Source organism: Schistocerca gregaria, unplaced genomic scaffold, assembly GCF_023897955.1.
Source record: "Schistocerca gregaria isolate iqSchGreg1 unplaced genomic scaffold, iqSchGreg1.2 ptg000244l, whole genome shotgun sequence".
NCBI lineage: Eukaryota > Metazoa > Arthropoda > Insecta > Orthoptera > Acrididae > Schistocerca > Schistocerca gregaria.
The window spans coordinates 417013-437706 of record NW_026061753.1 but is presented as its reverse complement, the minus strand read 5'-3'; positions in this window follow the sequence as shown (position 1 = coordinate 437706).

The following is a 20694-nucleotide window of genomic DNA, read 5'->3' as shown; positions in this document are numbered from 1 at the left end:
GACTTACAGCCAGATCGTCACATTGGCCGCTCTTCCCTGTGAAACGGTTGTACTTATCGTCTGCAAAGCTATGTCGCGTGCTGCGGTATGCGGAGACACTAAAAGCACCCTAGTAGAACACAGATGAAGCTTCTAAGTTGATGTAATAGCCAGTAAGTAGTAGTAAAATTCAAGTTTTAGGTATCGATTATTGACTCTTTACCCTTCTTTGGTGCTTTGGACATGAGCTAGGAACTTAAGATTTAGCATGAATGGAGGAGTAGCAGCCGCGTTGCATGGGAGAATGTGATTAGTGTTCATATGTAATAAAACCTGAGAAATCCGTCCGTTTTCGTCATTTTTTATCGAATCGACTTAAAGCCAGATCGTCACATTGGCCGCACTTCTGTCTGAAACGGTTACATTTATCGTCTGCAAAGCTATGTCGCGTGCTGCGGTGTGCGGAGACACTAAAAGCACCATAGTAGAACACAGATGAAACTTCTAAGTTGATGTAATAGCCAGTAAGATGTAGTACAATTCAAGTTTTAGGTATCGATTATTGACTTTTTAGTTGGCTTTGAGCCTTGGACATGAGCTAGGACCTTGAGATTATGCATGAAAGGAGGACTAGCAGTCGAGTTGAACGAGAGAATGTGAAAAGTGTTCATCTGTAGTAAAAAGCTGAGAAATCCGACAGTTTTCGTCACTTTTTATCGAATCGACTTAAAGCCAGATCGTCACATTGACCGCTCTTCTCTCTGAAACGGTTGTACTTATCGTCTGCAAAGTTTTGTCGCGTGCTGCGGTGTGCGGAGACACTAAAAGCACCATAGTAGAACACAGATGAAGCTTCTAAGTTGATGTAATAGCCAGTAAGATGTAGTACAATTCAAGTTTTAGGTATCGATTATTGACTTTTTATCTTTCTTTGGCGCCTTGGACATGAGCTAGTAACTTAAGATTCTGCATGAAAGGAGGACTAGCAGCCGAGTTGCATGGGAGAATGTGAAAAGTGTTCATATGTAATAAAAACCTGAGAATCCGTCCGTTTTCTTCCTTTGTTATCGAATCGACTTAGAGCCAGATCGTCACATTGGCGCTCTTCTCTCTGAAACGGTTGTACATACCGTCTGCAAAGCTATGTGGCATGCTGCGGCGTTCGGAGAAACTAAAAGCACCATAGTAGAAAACAGCTGAAGCTTCTAAGTTGTTGTAATAGCCTGTAAGAAGTAGTACAATTCAAGTTTTAGGTATCGATTATTGATTTTTGATCTGGCTTTGGTGCCTTGGACATGAGCTAGGACCTTAAGATTCTGCATGAAACGAGGACTAGCAGCCGCGTTGCACGGGAGTATGTGAAAAGTGTTCATGTGTAGTAAAAACCTGAGAAATCCGTCCGTTTTCGTCATTTGTTATCGAATCGACTTAAAGCCAGATCGTCACATTGGCCGCTCTTCTCCTGAAACGGTTGTACTTATCGTTTGCAAAGTTATGTCGCGTGCTGCGGTATGCGGAGACACTAAAAGCACCATAGTAGAACACAGATGAAGCTTCTAAGTTGATGTAATAGCCAGTAAGAAGTAGTACAATTCAAGTTTTAGGTATCGATTATTGACTTTTTTCCTGGCTTTGGTGCCTTGGACATGAACTGGGACCTTAAGATTCTGCATGAAAGGAGGACTAGCAGCCGAGTTGCACGGGAGAATGTAAAAAGTGTTCATATGTAGTAAAAACCTGAGAAATCCGTCCCTTTTTGTCATTTGATAACGAATCGACTCAAAGCCAGATCGTCACATTGGCTGCTCTTCTGTCTGCAATGGTTACATTTATCGTCTGCAAAGCTATGTCGCGTGCTGCGGTATGCGGATACACTAAAAGCACCATAGTAGAACACAGATGAAGCTTCCAAGTTGATGTAATAGCCAGTAAGATGTAGTACAATTCATGTTTTAGGTATCGATTATTGACTTTTTATCCTTCTTTGGCGCCTTGGACATGAGCTAGTAACTTAAGATTCTGCATGAAAGGAGGTCTAGCAGCCGAGTTCCACGGGAGAATGTGAAAAGTGTTCATATGTAATAAAAACCTGAGAAATCCGTCCGTTTTCGTCATTTGATATCGAATCGACTTAAATCCAGATCATCACATTGGCGCTCTTCTCTCTGAAACGGTTGTACTTATCGTCTGCAAAGCTATGTCGCATGCTGCGGCGTTCGGAGAAACTAAAAGCACCATAGTAGAAAACAGATGAAGCTTTCTAAGTTGATGTAATAGCCAGTAAGATGTAGTACAATTGAAGTTTTAGGTATCGATTATTGATTTTTGAGCTGGGTTTGGTGCCTTGGACATGAGCTAAGACCTTAAGATTCTGCATGAAAGGAGGACTAGTAGCCGAGTTGCATGGGAGAATGTGAAAAATGTTCATATGTAGTAAAAACCTGAGAAATCCGTCCGTTTTCGTCATTTGTTATCGAATCGACTGAAAGCCAGATCGTCACATTGGCCGCTCTTCTCTCTGAAACGGTTGTACTTATCGTTTGCAAAGCTATGTCGGGTGCTGCGGTATGCGGAGACACTAAAAGCACCATAGTAGAACACAGATGAAGCTTCTAAGTTGATGTAATAGCCCGTAAGATGTAGTACAATTCAAGTTTTAGGTATCGATTATTGACTTTTTAGCTGGCTTTGGTGCCTTGGACATGAGCTAGGACCTTAGGATTCTGCATGAATGGAGGATTAGCAGACGAGTTGCACGGGAGAATGTGAAAAGTGTTCATATGTAGTAAAAACCTGAGAAATCCATCCGTTTTCGTCATTTGTTATCGAATCGACTTAAAGCCAGAACGTCACATTGGCGGCTCTTCTCCTGAAACGGTTGTACTTATCGTCTGCAAAGACATGTCGCGTGCTGCGGTATTCGGAGACACTAAAAGCACCATAGTAGAACACAGATGAAGCTTCTAAGTTGAAGTAATAGCCAGTAAGTAGTAGTAAAATTCAAGTTTTAGGTATCGATTATTGACTCTTTACCCTTCTTTGGTGCTTTGGACATGAGCTAGGAACTTAAGATTTAGCATGAAAGGAGGAGTAGCAGCAGCGTTGCATGGGAGAATGTGATTAGTGTTCATATGTAATAAAACCTGAGAAATCCGTCCGTTGTCGTCATTTTTTATCGAATCGACTTAAAGCCAGATCGTCACATTGTCCGCACTTCTGTCTGAAACGGTTACATTTATCGTCTGCAAAGCTATGTCGCGTGCTGCGGTGTGCGGAGACACTAAAAGCACCATAGTAGAACACAGATGAAACTTCTAAGTTGATGTAATAGCCAGTAAGATGTAGTACAATTCAAGTTTTAGGTATCGATTATTGACTTTTTAGTTGGCTTTGGGCCTTGGACATGAGCTAGGACCTTGAGATTATGCATGAAAGGAGGACTAGCAGTCGAGTTGAACGAGAGAATGTGAAAAGTGTTCATCTGTAGTAAAAAGCTGAGAAATCCGTCAGTTTTCGTCACTTTTTATCGAATCGACTTAAAGCCAGATCGTCACATTGACCGCTCTTCTCTCTGAAACGGTTGTACTTATCGTCTGCAAAGTTTTGTCGCGTGCTGCGGTGTGCGGAGACACTAAAAGCACCATAGTAGAACACAGATGAAGCTTCTAAGTTGATGTAATAGCCAGTAAGATGTAGTACAATTCAAGTTTTAGGTATCGATTATTGACTTTTTATCTTTCTTTGGCGCCTTGGACATGAGCTAGTAACTTAAGATTCTGCATGAAAGGAGGACTAGCAGCCGAGTTGCATGGGAGAATGTGAAAAGTGTTCATATGTAATAAAAACCTGAGAATCCGTCCGTGTTCTTCCTTTGTTATCGAATCGACTTAAAGCCAGATCGTCACATTGGCGCTCTTCTCTCTGAAACGGTTGTACATACCGTCTGCAAAGCTATGTGGCATGCTGCGGCGTTCGGAGAAACTAAAAGCACCATAGTAGAAAACAGCTGAAGCTTCTAAGTTGTTGTAATAGCCTGTAAGAAGTAGTACAATTCAAGTTTTAGGTATCGATTATTGATTTTTGATCTGGCTTTGGTGCCTTGGACATGAGCTAGGACCTTAAGATTCTGCATGAAACGAGGACTAGCAGCCGCGTTGCACGGGAGTATGTGAAAAGTGTTCATGTGTAGTAAAAACCTGAGAAATCCGTCCGTTTTCGTCATTTGTTATCGAATCGACTTAAAGCCAGATCGTCACATTGGCCGCTCTTCTCCTGAAACGGTTGTACTTATCGTTTGCAAAGTTATGTCGCGTGCTGCGGTATGCGGAGACACTAAAAGCACCATAGTAGAACACAGATGAAGCTTCTAAGTTGATGTAATAGCCAGTAAGAAGTAGTACAATTCAAGTTTTAGGTATCGATTATTGACTTTTTTCCTGGCTTTGGTGCCTTGGACATGAACTGGGACCTTAAGATTCTGCATCAAAGGAGGACTAGCAGCCGAGTTGCACGGGAGAATGTAAAAAGTGTTCATATGTAGTAAAAACCTGAGAAATCCGTCCCTTTTTGTCATTTGATAACGAATCGACTCAAAGCCACATCGTCACATTGGCCGCTCTTCTGTCTGCAATGGTTACATTTATCGTCTGCAAAGCTATGTCGCGTGCTGCGGTATGCGGATACACTAAAAGCACCATAGTAGAACACAGATGAAGCTTCCAAGTTGATGTAATAGCCAGTAAGATGTAGTACATTTCATGTTTTAGGTATCGATTATTGACTTTTTATCCTTCTTTGGCGCCTTGGACATGAGCTAGTAACTTAAGATTCTGCATGAAAGGAGGTCTAGCAGCCGAGTTGCACGGGAGAATGTGAAAAGTGTTCATATGTAATAAAAACCTGAGAAATCCGTCCGTTTTCGTCATTTGTTATCGAATCGACTTAAATCCAGATCATCACATTGGCGCTCTTCTCTCTGAAACGGTTGTACTTATCGTCTGCAAAGCTATGTCGCATGCTGCGGCGTTCGGAGAAACTAAAAGCACCATAGTAGAAAACAGATGAAGCATTCTAAGTTGATGTAATAGCCAGTAAGAAGTAGTACAATTGAAGTTTTAGGTATCGATTATTTATTTTTGAGCTGGGTTTGGTGCCTTGGACATGAGCTAAGACCTTAAGATTCTGCATGAAAGGAGGACTAGTAGCCGAGTTGCATGGGAGAATGTGAAAAATGTTCATATGTAGTAAAAACCTGAGAAATCCGTCCGTTTTCGTCATTTGTTATCGAATCGACTTAAAGCCAGATCGTCACATTGGCCGCTCTTCTCCTGAAACGGTTGTACATATCGTCTGCAAAGCTATGTCGCGTGCTGCGGTATGCGTAGACACTAAAAGCACCACAGTAGAACACAGATGAAGCTTCTAAGATGATGTAATAGCGAGTAAGAAGTAGTACAATTCAAGTTTTAGGTATCGATTATTGACTTTTTAGTTGTCTTTGGTGCCTAGGACATAAGATAGGACCTTAAGATTGTGCATGAAAGGAGGACTAGCAGCCGAGTTTCATTGGAGAATGTGAAAAGCGTTCATATGTAGTAAAAACCTGAGATATCCGTCCGTCTTCGTCATTTGTTATCGAATCGACTTAAAGTTAGATCGTCACATTGGCCGCTCTTCTCTCTGAAACGGTTGTACTTATCGTCTGCAAAGATATGTCGCTTGTTGCGGTATGCTTAGACACTAAAAGCACCATAGTAGAACACAGATGAAGCTTCTAAGTTGATGTAAAAGCCAGTAAGACGTAGTACAGTTCAAGTTTTAGGTATCGATTATTGACTTTTCACCCTTCCTTGTTGTCTTGGACATGGGCTAGGAACTTACGATTTTGCATGAAAGGAGGACTAGCAGCTGCGTTGCACGGGAGAATGTGAAAAGTGTTCATATGTAGTAAAAACCTGAGAAATCCGTCCGTTTTCGTCATTTGTAATCGAATCGACTTAAAGCCAGATGGTCACATTGGCCACTCTTCTCTCTGAAACGGTTGTACTTATCGTCTGCAAAGCTATGTCGCGTGCTGCGGTATGCGGAGACACTAAAAGCACCATAGTAGAACACAGATGAAGCTTCTAAGTTGATGTAATAGCCAGTAAGAAGTTGTACAATTCAAGTTTTAGGTATCGATTATTGACTTTTTTGCTGGCTTTGGTGCCTTGGACATGAGCTAGGACCTTAAGATTCAGCATGAAAGGAGGACTAGCAGCCGAGTTGAAAGGGAGAATGTGAAAAGTGTTCATATGCAGTAAAAACCTGAGAAATCCGTCCCTTTTTGTCATTTGATATTGAATCGACTTAAAGCCAGATCGTCACATTGGCCGCTCTTCTCTCTGAAACGGTTGTACTTATCGTCTGCAAAGCTTTGTCGCGTGCTGCGGTATGCGGATACACTAAAAGCACCATAGTAGAACACAGATGAAGCTTCTAAGTTGAAGTAATAGCCAGTAAGATGTAGTACAATTCAAGTTTTAGGTATCGATTATTGACTTTTTATCCTTCTTTGGCGCCTTGGACATGAGCTAGTAACTTAAGATTCTGCATGAAAGGAGGTCTAGCAGCCGAGTTGCATGGGAGAATGTGAAAAATGTTCATCTGTAGTAAAAACCTGAGAAATCCGTCCGTTTTCTTCATTTGTTATCGAATCGACTTAAAGCCAGATCGTTGCATTGGCCGCTCTTCTCCTGAAACGGTTGTACTTATCGTCTGCAAAGCTATGTCGCGTGCTGCGGTATGCGTAGACACTAAACGCACCACAGTAGAACACAGATGAAGCTTCTAAGATGATGTAATAGCGAGTAAGTAGTACAATACAAGTTTTAGGTATCGATTACTGACTTTTTAGTTGTCTTTGGTGCCTAGGACATAAGATAGGACCTTAAGATTGTGCATGAAAGGAGGACTAGCAGCCGAGTTTCATTGGAGAATGTGAAAAGCGTTCATATGTAGTAAAAACCAGAGATATCCGTCCGTTTTCGTCATTTGTTATCGAATCGACATAAAGTTAGATCGTCATATTGGCCGCTCTTCTCTCTGAAACGGTTGTACTTATCGTCTGCAAAGCTATGTCGCTTGTTGCGGTATGCTTAGACACTAAAAGCACCATAGTAGAACACAGATGAAGCTTCTAAGTTGATGTAAAAGCCAGTAAGACGTAGTACAATTCAAGTTTTAGGTATCGATTATAGACTTTTCACCCTTCCTTGTTGTCTTGGACATGGGCTAGGAACTTACGATTTTGCATGAAAGGAGGACTAGCAGCTGCGTTGCACGGGAGAATGTGAAAAGTGTTCATATGTAGTAAAAACCTGAGAAATCCGTCCGTTTTCGTCATTTGTTATCGAATCGAGTTAAAGCCAGATAGTCACATTGGCCACTCTTCTCTTTGAAACGGTTGTACTTTTCGTCTGCAAAGCTATGTCGCGTGCTGCGGTATGCGGAGACACTAAAAGCACCATAGTAGACCACAGATGAAGCTTCTAAGTTGATGTAATAGCCAGTAAGAAGTAGTACAATTCAAGTTTTAGGTATCGATTATTGACTTTTCTCCTGGCTTTCGTGCCTTGGACATGAGCTAGGACCTTAAGATTCAGCATGAAAGGAGGACTAGCAGCCGAGTTGCACGGGAGAATGTGAAAAGTGTTCATATGTAGTAAAAACCTGAGAAATCCGTCCCTTTTTGTCATTTGATATCGAATCGACTTAAAGCCAGATCGTCACATTGGCCGCTCTTCTCTCTGAAACGGTTGTACTTATCGTCTGCAAAGCTATGTCGCGTGCTGCGGTATGCGGAGACACTAAAAGCACCATAGTAGAACACAGATGAAGCTTCTAAGTTGATGTAATTGCCAGTAAGAAGTAGTACAATTCAAGTTTTACGTATCGATTATTGACTTTTTAGCTGGCTTTGGTGCCTTGGAGATGAGCTAGGACCTTAGGATTCTGCATGAAAGGAGGACTAGCAGCCGAGTTGCACGGGAGAATGTGAAAAGTGTTCATATGTAGTAAAAACCTGAGAAATCCATCCGTTTTCGTCATTTGTTATCGAATCGACTTAAAGCCAGATCGTCACATTGGCCGCTCTTCTCTCTGAAACGGTTGTACTTATCGTCTGCAAATCTATGTCGGGTGCTGCGGTATGCGGAGACACTAAAAGCACCATAGTAGAACACAGATGAAGCTTCTAAGTTGATGTAATAGCCAGTAAGAAGTAGAACAAATCAAGTTGTAGGTTAGATTATTGACTTTTTAGCTGGCTTTGGTGCCTAGGACATGAGCTAAAACCTTAAGATTCTGCATGAAAGGAGTACTACCAGCCGAGTTGCACGGGAGAATTTGAAAAGTGTTCATATGTAGTAAAAACCTGAGAAATCCGTCCGTTTTCGTCATTTGTTATCGAATCGACTTAAAGCCAGATCGTCACATTGGCCGATCTTCTCTCTGAAACGGTTGTACTTATCGTCTGCAAAGCTATGTCGCGTGCTGCGGTATTCGGAGACACTTAAAGCACCATAGTAGAACACAGATGAAGCTTCTAAGCTGACGTAAAAGCGAGTAAGAAGTAGTACAATTCAAGTTTTAGGTATCGATTATTGACTTTTTAGCTGGCTTTGGTGCCTTGGCCATGAGCTAGGACCTTAAGATTCTGCGTGAAAGGGGAACTAGCAGCCGAGTAGCATGGTAGAATGTGATAAGTGTTCATATGTAGTAAAAACCAGAGAAAACCGTCCGTTTTCGTCATTTGTTATCGAATGGACTCAAAGCCAGATCGTCACATTGGCCGCTCTTCTCTCCGAAACGGTTGTACTTACCGTTTGCTAAACTATGTCGCATGCTGCGGTATGCGCAGACACCAAAAGCACCATAGTAGAACACAGATGAAGCTTCTAAGTTGATGTAATAGCCAGTAAGAAGTAGTACAAATCAAGTTTTAGGTATCGATTATTAACTTTTTAGCAGGCTTTAGTGCCTTGGACATGAGCTATGACCTTAAGATTCTGCATGAAAGGAGGACTAGCAGCCGCGTTGCAAGGGAGAATGTGAAAAGTGTTCATATGTAGTCAAAACCTGAGAAATCCGTCCGTTTTCGCCATTTGTTATCGAATCGACTTAAAGCCAGGTCGTCACATTGGCCGCCCTTCTCTCTGAAACGGTTGTACTTTGCAAAGCTATATCGCGTGCTGCGGTATGCGGAGACACTAAAAGCACCATAGTAGAACACAGATGAAGCTTTTAAGTTGATGTAAAAGCGAGTAAGAAGTAGTACAATTCAAGTTTTAGGTATCGATTATTGACTTTTTAGCTGGCTTTGGTGACTTGGACATGAGCTAGGACCTTAAGATTCTGCATGAAAGGAGGCCGAGTTTCACGGGAGAATTTGAAAAATGTTCATATGTAGTAAAATTCTGAGAAATCCGTCCGTTTTCGTCATTTGTTATCGAATCGACTTAAAGCCAGATCGGCACATTGGCCGCTCTTCTCTCTGAAACGGCTGTACTTATCGTCTGCAAAGCTATGTCGCGTGCTGCGGTATGCGGAGACACTAAAAGCACCATAGTAGAACACAGATGAAGCTTCTAAGTTGATGTAATAGCCAGTAAGAAGTTGTACAATTCAAGTTTTAGGTATCGATTATTGACTTTTTTGCTGGCTTTGGTGCCCTGGACATGAGCTAGGACCTTAAGATTCAGCATGAAAGGAGGACTAGCAGCCGAGTTGAAAGGGAGAATGTGAAAAGTGTTCATATGCAGTAAAAACCTGAGAAATCCGTCCCTTTTTGTCATTTGATATTGAATCGACTTAAAGCCAGATCGTCACATTGGCCGCTCTTCTCTCTGAAACGGTTGTACTTATCGTCTGCAAAGCTTTGTCGCGTGCTGCGGTATGCGGATACACTAAAAGCACCATAGTAGAACACAGATGAAGCTTCTAAGTTGAAGTAATAGCCAGTAAGATGTAGTACAATTCAAGTTTTAGGTATCGATTATTGACTTTTTATCCTTCTTTGGCGCCTTGGACATGAGCTAGTAACTTAAGATTCTGCATGAAAGGAGGTCTAGCAGCCGAGTTGCATGGGAGAATGTGAAAAATGTTCATCTGTAGTAAAAACCTGAGAAATCCGTCCGTTTTCGTCATTTGTTATCGAATCGACTTAAAGCCAGATCGTTGCATTGGCCGCTCTTCTCCTGAAACGGTTGTACTTATCGTCTGCAAAGCTATGTCGCGTGCTGCGGTATGCGTAGACACTAAACGCACCACAGTAGAACACAGATGAAGCTTCTAAGATGATGTAATAGCGAGTAAGTAGTACAATACAAGTTTTAGGTATCGATTACTGACTTTTTAGTTGTCTTTGGTGCCTAGGACATAAGATAGGACCTTAAGATTGTGCATGAAAGGAGGACTAGCAGCCGAGTTTCATTGGAGAATGTGAAAAGCGTTCATATGTAGTAAAAACCAGAGATATCCGTCCGTTTTCGTCATTTGTTATCGAATCGACATAAAGTTAGATCGTCACATTGGCCGCTCTTCTCTCTGAAACGGTTGTACTTATCGTCTGCAAAGCTATGTCGCTTGTTGCGGTATGCTTAGACACTAAAAGCACCATAGTAGAACACAGATGAAGCTTCTAAGTTGATGTAAAAGCCAGTAAGACGTAGTACAATTCAAGTTTTAGGTATCGATTATAGACTTTTCACCCTTCCTTGTTGTCTTGGACATGGGCTAGGAACTTACGATTTTGCATGAAAGGAGGACTAGCAGCTGCGTTGCACGGGAGAATGTGAAAAGTGTTCATATGTAGTAAAAACCTGAGAAATCCGTCCGTTTTCGTCATTTGTTATCGAATCGAGTTAAAGCCAGATAGTCACATTGGCCACTCTTCTCTTTGAAACGGTTGTACTTTTCGTCTGCAAAGCTATGTCGCGTGCTGCGGTATGCGGAGACACTAAAAGCACCATAGTAGACCACAGATGAAGCTTCTAAGTTGATGTAATAGCCAGTAAGAAGTAGTACAATTCAAGTTTTAGGTATCGATTATTGACTTTTCTCCTGGCTTTCGTGCCTTGGACATGAGCTAGGACCTTAAGATTCAGCATGAAAGGAGGACTAGCAGCCGAGTTGCACGGGAGAATGTGAAAAGTGTTCATATGTAGTAAAAACCTGAGAAATCCGTCCCTTTTTGTCATTTGATATCGAATCGACTTAAAGCCAGATCGTCACATTGGCCGCTCTTCTCTCTGAAACGGTTGTACTTATCGTCTGCAAAGCTATGTCGCGTGCTGCGGTATGCGGAGACACTAAAAGCACCATAGTAGAACACAGATGAAGCTTCTAAGTTGATGTAATTGCCAGTAAGAAGTAGTACAATTCAAGTTTTACGTATCGATTATTGACTTTTTAGCTGGCTTTGGTGCCTTGGAGATGAGCTAGGACCTTAGGATTCTGCATGAAAGGAGGACTAGCAGCCGAGTTGCACGGGAGAATGTGAAAAGTGTTCATATGTAGTAAAAACCTGAGAAATCCATCCGTTTTCGTCATTTGTTATCGAATCGACTTAAAGCCAGATCGTCACATTGGCCGCTCTTCTCTCTGAAACGGTTGTACTTATCGTCTGCAAATCTATGTCGGGTGCTGCGGTATGCGGAGACACTAAAAGCACCATAGTAGAACACAGATGAAGCTTCTAAGTTGATGTAATAGCCAGTAAGAAGTAGAACAAATCAAGTTTTAGGTTAGATTATTGACTTTTTAGCTGGCTTTGGTGCCTAGGACATGAGCTAAAACCTTAAGATTCTGCATGAAAGGAGGACTACCAGCCGAGTTGCACGGGAGAATTTGAAAAGTGTTCATATGTAGTAAAAACCTGAGAAATCCGTCCGTTTTCGTCATTTGTTATCGAATCGACTTAAAGCCAGATCGTCACATTGGCCGATCTTCTCTCTGAAACGGTTGTACTTATCGTCTGCAAAGCTATGTCGCGTGCTGCGGTATTCGGAGACACTTAAAGCACCATAGTAGAACACAGATGAAGCTTCTAAGCTGACGTAAAAGCGAGTAAGAAGTAGTACAATTCAAGTTTTAGGTATCGATTATTGACTTTTTAGCTGGCTTTGGTGCCTTGGCCATGAGCTAGGACCTTAAGATTCTGCGTGAAAGGGGAACTAGCAGCCGAGTAGCATGGTAGAATGTGATAAGTGTTCATATGTAGTAAAAACCAGAGAAAACCGTCCGTTTTCGTCATTTGTTATCGAATGGACTCAAAGCCAGATCGTCACATTGGCCGCTCTTCTCTCCGAAACGGTTGTACTTACCGTTTGCTAAACTATGTCGCATGCTGCGGTATGCGCAGACACCAAAAGCACCATAGTAGAACACAGATGAAGCTTCTAAGTTGATGTAATAGCCAGTAAGAAGTAGTACAAATCAAGTTTTAGGTATCGATTATTAACTTTTTAGCAGGTTTTAGTGCCTTGGACATGAGCTATGACCTTAAGATTCTGCATGAAAGGAGGACTAGCAGCCGCGTTGCAAGGGAGAATGTGAAAAGTGTTCATATGTAGTCAAAACCTGAGAAATCCGTCCGTTTTCGCCATTTGTTATCGAATCGACTTAAAGCCAGGTCGTCACATTGGCCGCCCTTCTCTCTGAAACGGTTGTACTTTGCAAAGCTATATCGCGTGCTGCGGTATGCGGAGACACTAAAAGCACCATAGTAGAACACAGATGAAGCTTTTAAGTTGATGTAAAAGCGAGTAAGAAGTAGTACAATTCAAGTTTTAGGTATCGATTATTGACTTTTTAGCTGGCTTTGGTGACTTGGACATGAGCTAGGACCTTAAGATTCTGCATGAAAGGAGGCCGAGTTTCACGGGAGAATTTGAAAAATGTTCATATGTAGTAAAATTCTGAGAAATCCGTCCGTTTTCGTCATTTGTTATCGAATCGACTTAAAGCCAGATCGGCACATTGGCCGCTCTTCTCTCTGAAACGGCTGTACTTATCGTCTGCAAAGCTATGTCGCGTGCTGCGGTATTCGGAGACACTAAAAGCACCATAGTAGAACACAGATGAAGCTTCTAAGTTGATGTAAAAGCGAATAAGAAGTTTTACAATTCAAGTTTTAGGTATCGATTATTGACTTTTTAGCTGGCTTTGGTGCCTTGGACATGAGCTAGGACCTTAAGATTCTGCATGGAAGGAGGACTAGCAGCCGAGTTGCATGGTAGAATGTGAAAAGTGTTCATATGTAGTAAAAACCTGAGAAATCCATCCGTTTTCGTCATTTGTTATAGAATCGACTTAAAGCCAGACCGTCACATTGGCCGCTTTTCTCTCTGAAACGGTTGTACTAATCGTCAGCAAAGCTATGTCGCGTGCTGCGGTATGCGGAGACACTAAAAGCACCGTAGTAGAACACAGATGAAGCTTCTAAGTTGATGTAATAGCCAGTAAGAAGTAGAACAATTCAAGTTATAGGTATCGATTATTGACTTTTTAGCTGGCTTTGGTGCCTTGGACATGAGCTTGGACCTTCAAAATCTGCATGAGAGGAGGACTACCAGCCGCGTTGCACGGGAGAATGTGAAAAGTGTTCATATGTAGTAAAAACCTGAGAATTCCGTCCGTTTTCGTCATTTGTTATCGATGGACTCAAAGCCAGATCGTCACATTGGCCGCTCTTCTCTTTGAAACGGTTGTACTTACCGTCTGCTAAACTATGTCGCATGCTGCTGTATGCGCAGACGCCAAAAGCACCATAGTAGAACACAGATGAAGCTTCTAAGTTGATGTAATAGCCAGTAAGAAGTGGTACAATTCAAGTTTTAGGTATCGATTATTAACTTTTTAGCTGGCTTTAGTGCCTTGGACATGAGCTATGACCTTAAGATTCTGCATGAAAGGAGGACTAGCAGCCGAGTTGCATGGTAGAATGTGAAAAGTGTTCATATGTAGTAAAAACCTGAGAAAACCGTCCGGTTTCGTCATTTGTTATCGAATGGACTCAAAGCCATATCATCACATTGGCCGCTCTTCTCTCTGAAACGGTTGTACTTACCGTCTGCGAAGCTATGTCGCGTGCTGCGGTATGCGCAGACACCAAAAGCACCATAGTAGAACACAGATGATGCTTCTAAGTTGATGTAATAGCCAGTAAGGAGTAGTACAAATCAAGTTTTAGGTATCGATTATTAACTTTTTAGCTGGCTTTAGTGCCTTGCACATGAGCTAGGACCTTAAGATTCTTCATGAAAGGAGGACTAGCAGCCGCGTTGCACGGGAGAATGTGAAAAGTGTTCATATGCAGTAAAAACCTGAGAAATCCGTCCGTTTTCGCCATTTGCTATCGAATCGACTTAAAGCCAAGTCGTCACAATGGCCGCCCTTCTCTCTGAAACAGTTGTACTTATCGTCTGCAAAGCTATGTCGCGTGCTGCGGTATGCGGAGACACTAAAAGCACCATAGTAGAACACAGATGAAGCTTCTAAGTTGATGTAATAGCCAGTAAGATGTAGTACAGTTCCAGTTTTAGGTATCGATTATTGACATTTAAACTGGCTTTGGTGTCTTGGACATGAGCTAGGACCTTAAGATTCTGCATGGAAGGAGGACTAGCAGCCGAGTTGCACGGAAGAATATGAAAAGTGTTCATGTGTAGTAAAAACCTGAGAAATCCGTCCGTTTTCGTCATCTGTTATGGAATGGACTCAAAGCCAGATCGTCACATTGGCCGCTCTTCTCTCTGAAACGGCTGTACTTATCGTCGGCAAAGCTATGTCGCGTGCTGCGGTATGCGGAGACACTAAAAGCACCATAGTAGAACACAGATGAAGCTTCTAAGTTTATGTAATAGCCAGTAAGAAGTAGAACATATCAAGTTTTAGGTTAGATTATTGACTTTTTAGCAGGCTTTGGTGCCTTGGACTTGAGCTAGGACCTTAAGATTCTGCATGAAAGGAGGACTAGCAGCCGAGTTGCACGAGAGAATGTGAAAAGTGTTCATATGTAGTAAAAACCTGAGAAATCCGTCCGTTTTCGTCATTTGTTATACACTCCTGGAAATTGAAATAAGAACACCGTGAATTCATTGTCCCAGGAAGGGGAAACTTTATTGACACATTCCAGGGGTCAGATACATCACATGATCACACTGACAGAACCACAGGCACATAGACACAGGCAACAGAGCATGCACAATGTCGGCACTAGTACAGTGTATATCCACCTTTCGCAGCAATGCAGGCTGCTATTCTCCCATGGAGACGATCGTAGAGATGCTGGATGTAGTCCTGTGGAACGGCTTGCCATGCCATTTCCACCTGGCGCCTCAGTTGGACCAGCGTTCGTGCTGGACGTGCAGACCGCGTGAGACGACGCTTCATCCAGTCCCAAACATGCTCAATGGGGGACAGATCCGGAGATCTTGCTGGCCAGGGTAGTTGACTTACACCTTCTAAAGCACGTTGGGTGGCACGGGATACATGCGGACGTGCATTGTCCTGTTGGAACAGCAAGTTCCCTTGCCGGTCTAGGAATGGTAGAACGATGGGTTCGATGACGGTTTTGATGTACCGTGCAATATTCAGTGTCCCCTCGACGATCACCAGAGGTGTACGGCCAGTGTAGGAGATCGCTCCCCACACCCTGATGCCGGGTGTTGGCCCTGTGTTCTTCGGTCGTATGCAGTCCTGACTGTGGCGCTCACCTGCACGGCGCCAAACACGCATACGACCATCATTGGCACCAAGGCAGAAGCGACTCTCATCGCTGAAGACGACACGTCTCCATTCGTCCCTCCATTCACGCCTGTCGCGACACCACTGGAGGCGGGCTGCGCGATGTTAGAGCGTGAGCGGAAGACGGCCTAACGGTGTGCGGGACCGTAGCCCAGCTTCATGGAGACGGTTGCGAATGGTCCTCGCCGATACCCCAGGAGCAACAGTGTTCCTAATTTGCTGGGAAGTGGCGGTGCGGTCCCCTACGGCACTGCGTAGGATCCTACGGTCTTGGCGTGCATCCGTGCGTCGCTGCGGTCCGGTCCCAGGTCGACGGGCACGTGCACCTTCCGCCGACCACTGGCGACAACATCGATGTACTGTGGAGACCTCACGCCCCACGTGTTGAGCAATTCGGCGGTACGTCCACCCGGCCTCCCGCATGCCCACTATACGCCCTCGCTCAAAGTCCGTCAACTGCACATACGATTCACGTCCACGCTGTCGCGGCATGCTACCAGTGTTAAAGACTGCGATGGAGCTCCGTATGCCACGGCAAACTGGCTGACACTGACGGCGGCGGTGCACAAATGCTGCGCAGCTAGCGCCATTCGACGGCCAACACCGCGGTTCCTGGTGTGTCCGCTGTGCCGTGCGTGTGATCATTGCTTGTACAGCCCTCTCGCAGTGTCCGGAGCAAGTATGGTGGGTCTGACACACCGGTGTCAATGTGTTCTTTTTTCCATTTCCAGGAGTGTAGAATCGACTTAAAGCCAGATCGTCACATTGGCCGCTTTTCTCTCTGAAACGGTTGTACTTATCGTCTGCAAAGCTATGTCGCGTGCTGCGGTATGCGGAGACACTAAAAGCACCGTAGTAGAACACAGATGAAGCTTCTAAGTTGATGTAATAGCCAGTAAGAAGTAGAACAATTCAAGTTTTAGGTATCGATTATTGACTTTTTAGCTGGCTTTGGTGCCTTGGACATGAGCTTGGACCTTCAAAATCTGCATGAAAGGAGGACTAGCAGCCGCGTTGCACGGGAGAATGTGAAAAGTGTTCATATGTAGTAAAAACCTGAGAATACCGTCCGTTTTCGTCATTTGTTATCGATGGACTCAAAGCCAGATCGTCACATTGGCCGCTCTTCTCTCTGAAACGGTTGTACTTACCGTCTGCTAAACTATGTCGCATGCTGCTGTATGCGCAGACGCCAAAAGCACCATAGTAGAACACAGATGAAGCTTCTAAGTTGATGTAATAGCCAGTAAGAAGTAGTACAAATCAAGTTTTAGGTATCGATTATTAACTTTTTAGCTGGCTTTAGTGCCTTGGACATGAGCTATGACCTTAAGATTCTGCATGAAAGGAGGACTAGCAGCCGCGTTGCAAGGGAGAATGTGAAACGTGTTCATATGCAGTCAAAACCTGAGAAATCCGTCCGTTTTCGCCATTTGTTATCGAATCGACGTAAAGCCAGGTCGTCACATTGGCCGCCCTTCTCTCTAAAACGGTTGTACTTTGCAAAGCTATATCGCGTGCTGCGGTATGCGGAGACACTAAAAGCACCATAGTAGAACACAGATGAAGCTTTTAAGTTGATGTAAAAGCGAGTAAGAAGCAGTACAATTCAAGTTTTAGGTATCGATTATTAACTTTTTAGCTGGCTTTAGTGCCTTGTACATGAGCTAGGACCTTAAGATTCTGCATGAAAGGAGGACTAGCAGCCGCGTTGCACGGGAGAATGTGAAAAGTGTTCATATGTAGTAAAAACCTGAGAAATCCCTCCGTTTTCGCCATTTGTTATCGAATCGACTTAAAGCCAGATCGTCACATTGGTCGCTCTTCTCTCTGAAACGGTTGTACTTATCGTCTGCAAAGCTATGTCGCGTGCTGCGGTATGCGGAGACACTAAAATCAATATAGTAGCACACAGATGAAGCTTCCAAGTTGAAGTAATAGCCACTAAGAAGTATTCCAATTTAAGTTTTAGGTATCGATTATTGACTTTTTTGCTGGCTTTGGTGCCTTGGACATGAGGTAGGACCTTATGATTTTGCATGAAAGGAGGACTAGCAGCCGAGTTGCACGGGAGAATGTGAAAAGTGTTCATATATAGTAAAAACCTGAGAAACCCGTCCGTTTTCGTCATTTGTTATCGAATCGACATAGAGCCAGGTCGTCATATTGGCCGCCCTTCTCTCTGAAACGGTTGTACTTATCATCTGCAAAGCTATGTCGCGTGCTGCGGTATGCGGAGACACTAAAAGCACCATAGTAGAACACAGATGAAGCTTCTAAGTTGATGTAATAGCCAGTAAGATATAGTACAATTCCAGTTATAGGTATCGATTATTGACATTTTAGCTGGCTTTGGTGTCTTGGACATGAGCTAGGACCTTATGTTTCTGCATTTAAGGAGGACTAGCAGCCGAGTTGCACGGAAGAATGTGAAAAGTGTTCATATGTAGTAAAAACCTGAGAAATCCGTCCGTTTTCGTCATTTGTTATCGAATGGACTCAAAGCCAGATCGTCACATTGGCCGCTCTTCTCTCTGAAACGGTTGTACTTATCGTCTGCAAAGCTATGTCGCGTGCTGCGGTATGCGGAGACACTAAAAGCACCATAGTAGAACACAGATGAAGCTTCAAAGTTGATGTAATAGCCAGTAAGAAGTAGTAAAATTCAAGTTTTAGGTATCGATTATGACTTTTTAGCAGGCTTTGGTGCCTTGGACTTGAGCTAGGACCTTAAGATTCTGCATGAAAGGAGGACTAGCAGCCTAGTTGCACGAGAGAATGTGAAAAGTGTTCATATGTAGTAAAAACCTGAGAAATCCGTCCGTTTTCGTCATTTGTTATAGAATCGACTTAAAGCCACATCGTCACATTGGCCGCTTTTCTCTCTGAAACGGTTGTACTTATCGTCTGCAAAGCTATGTCGCGTGCTGCGGTATTCGGAGACACTTTAAGCACCATAGTAGAACACAGATGAAGCTTCTAAGCTGATGTAAAAGCGAGTACGAAGTAGTACAATTCAAGTTTTAGGTATCGATTATTGACTTTTTAGCTGTCTTTGGTGCCTTGGCCATGAGCTAGGACCTTAAGATTCTGCATGAAAGGGGAACTAGCAGCCGAGTTGCATGGTAGAATGTAAAAAGTGTTCATATGTAGTAAAAACCTGAGAAAACCGTCCGTTTTCGTCATTTGTTATCGAATGGACTCAAAGCCAGATCGTCACATTGGCCGCTCTTCTCTCTGAAACGGTTGTACTTACCGTCTGCTAAACTATGTCGCATTGCTGCGGTATGCGCAGACACCAAAAGCACCATAGTAGATCACAGATGAAGCTTCTAAGTTGATGTAATAGCCAGTAAGAAGTAGTACAAATCAAGTTTTAGGTATCGATTATTGATTTTTTAGCTGGCTTTAGTGCCTTGGACATGAGCTATGACCTTACGATTCTGCATGAAAGGAGGACTAGCAGCCGCGTTGCAAGGGAGAATGTGAAAAGTGTTCATATGTAGTCAAAACCTGAGAAATCCGTCCGTTTTCGCCATTTGTTATCGAATCGACTTAAAGCCAGGTAGTCACATTGGCCGCCCTTCTCTCCGAAACGGTTGTACTTTGCAAAGCTATATCGCGTGCTGCGGTATGCGGAGACACTAAAAGCACCATAGCAGAACACAGATGAAGCTTCTAAGTTGATGTATTGGCCAGTAAGAAGTAGTACAATTCAAGTTTTAGGTATCGATTATTGACTTTTTAGCTGCCTCAGGTGCCTTGGACATGAGCTAGGACCTTAAGATTCTGCATGAAAGGAGGACTAGCAGCCGAGTTGCACGGAAGAATGTGAAAAGTGTTCATATGTAGTAAAAACCTGAGAAATCCATCCGTTTTCGTCATTTGTTATCGAATCGACTTAAAGCCAGATCGTCACATTGGCCGCTCTTCTCCTGAAACGGTTGTACTTATCGTCTGCAAAGCTATGTCGCGTGCTGCGGTATGCGCAGACACCAAAAGCACCATAGTAGAACACAGATGAAGCTTCTAAGTTGATGTAATAGCCAGTAAGAAGTAGTACAATTAAGGATTTAGGTATCGATTATTGACTTTTTAGCTGGCTTTGGTGCTTTGGATATGAGCTAGGACCTTAAGATTCTGCATGAAAGGAGGACTAGCTGCCGAGTTGCACGGGAGAATGTGAAAAGTGTTCATATGTTGTAAAAACCTGAGAAATCCGTTCGTTTTCATCATTTGTTAACGAATCGACTTAAAGCCAGATCGTCACATTGGCCGCTCTTCACTCTGAAACGGTTGTACTTATCGTCTGCAAAGCTATGTCGCGTGCTGCGGTATGCGCAGACACCAAAAGCACCATAGTAGAACACAGATGAAGCTTCTAAGTTGATGTAATAGCCAGTAAGAAGTAGTAAAATTCAAGTTTTAGGTATCGACTATTGACTTTTTAGCTGCCTTTGGTGCCTTGGACATGAGCTAGGACCTTAAGATTCTGCATAAAAGGAGGACTAGCAGCCGAACTGCATGGTAGAATGTGTAAAGTGTTCATATGTAGTAAAAACCTGAGAAAACCGTCCGTTTTCGTCATTTGTTATCGAATGGACTCAAAGCCAGATCGTCACATTGGCCGCTCTTCTCTCTGAAACGGTTGTACTTACCATCTACGAAGCTATGTCGCGTCCTGCGGTATGCGGAGACACTAAAAGCTTCATAGTAGAACGCAGATGAAGCTTCTAAGTGTATGTAATAGCCAGTAAGATGTAGTACAATTCAAGTTTTAGGTATCGATTATTGACTTTTTAGCTGGCTTCGGTGCCTTGGACATGAGCTAGAACCTTAAGATTCTGCATGAAAGGAGGACTAGCAGCCGAGTTGCACGGAAGAATGTGAAAAGTGTTCATATGTTGTAAAAACCTGAGAAATCCGTTC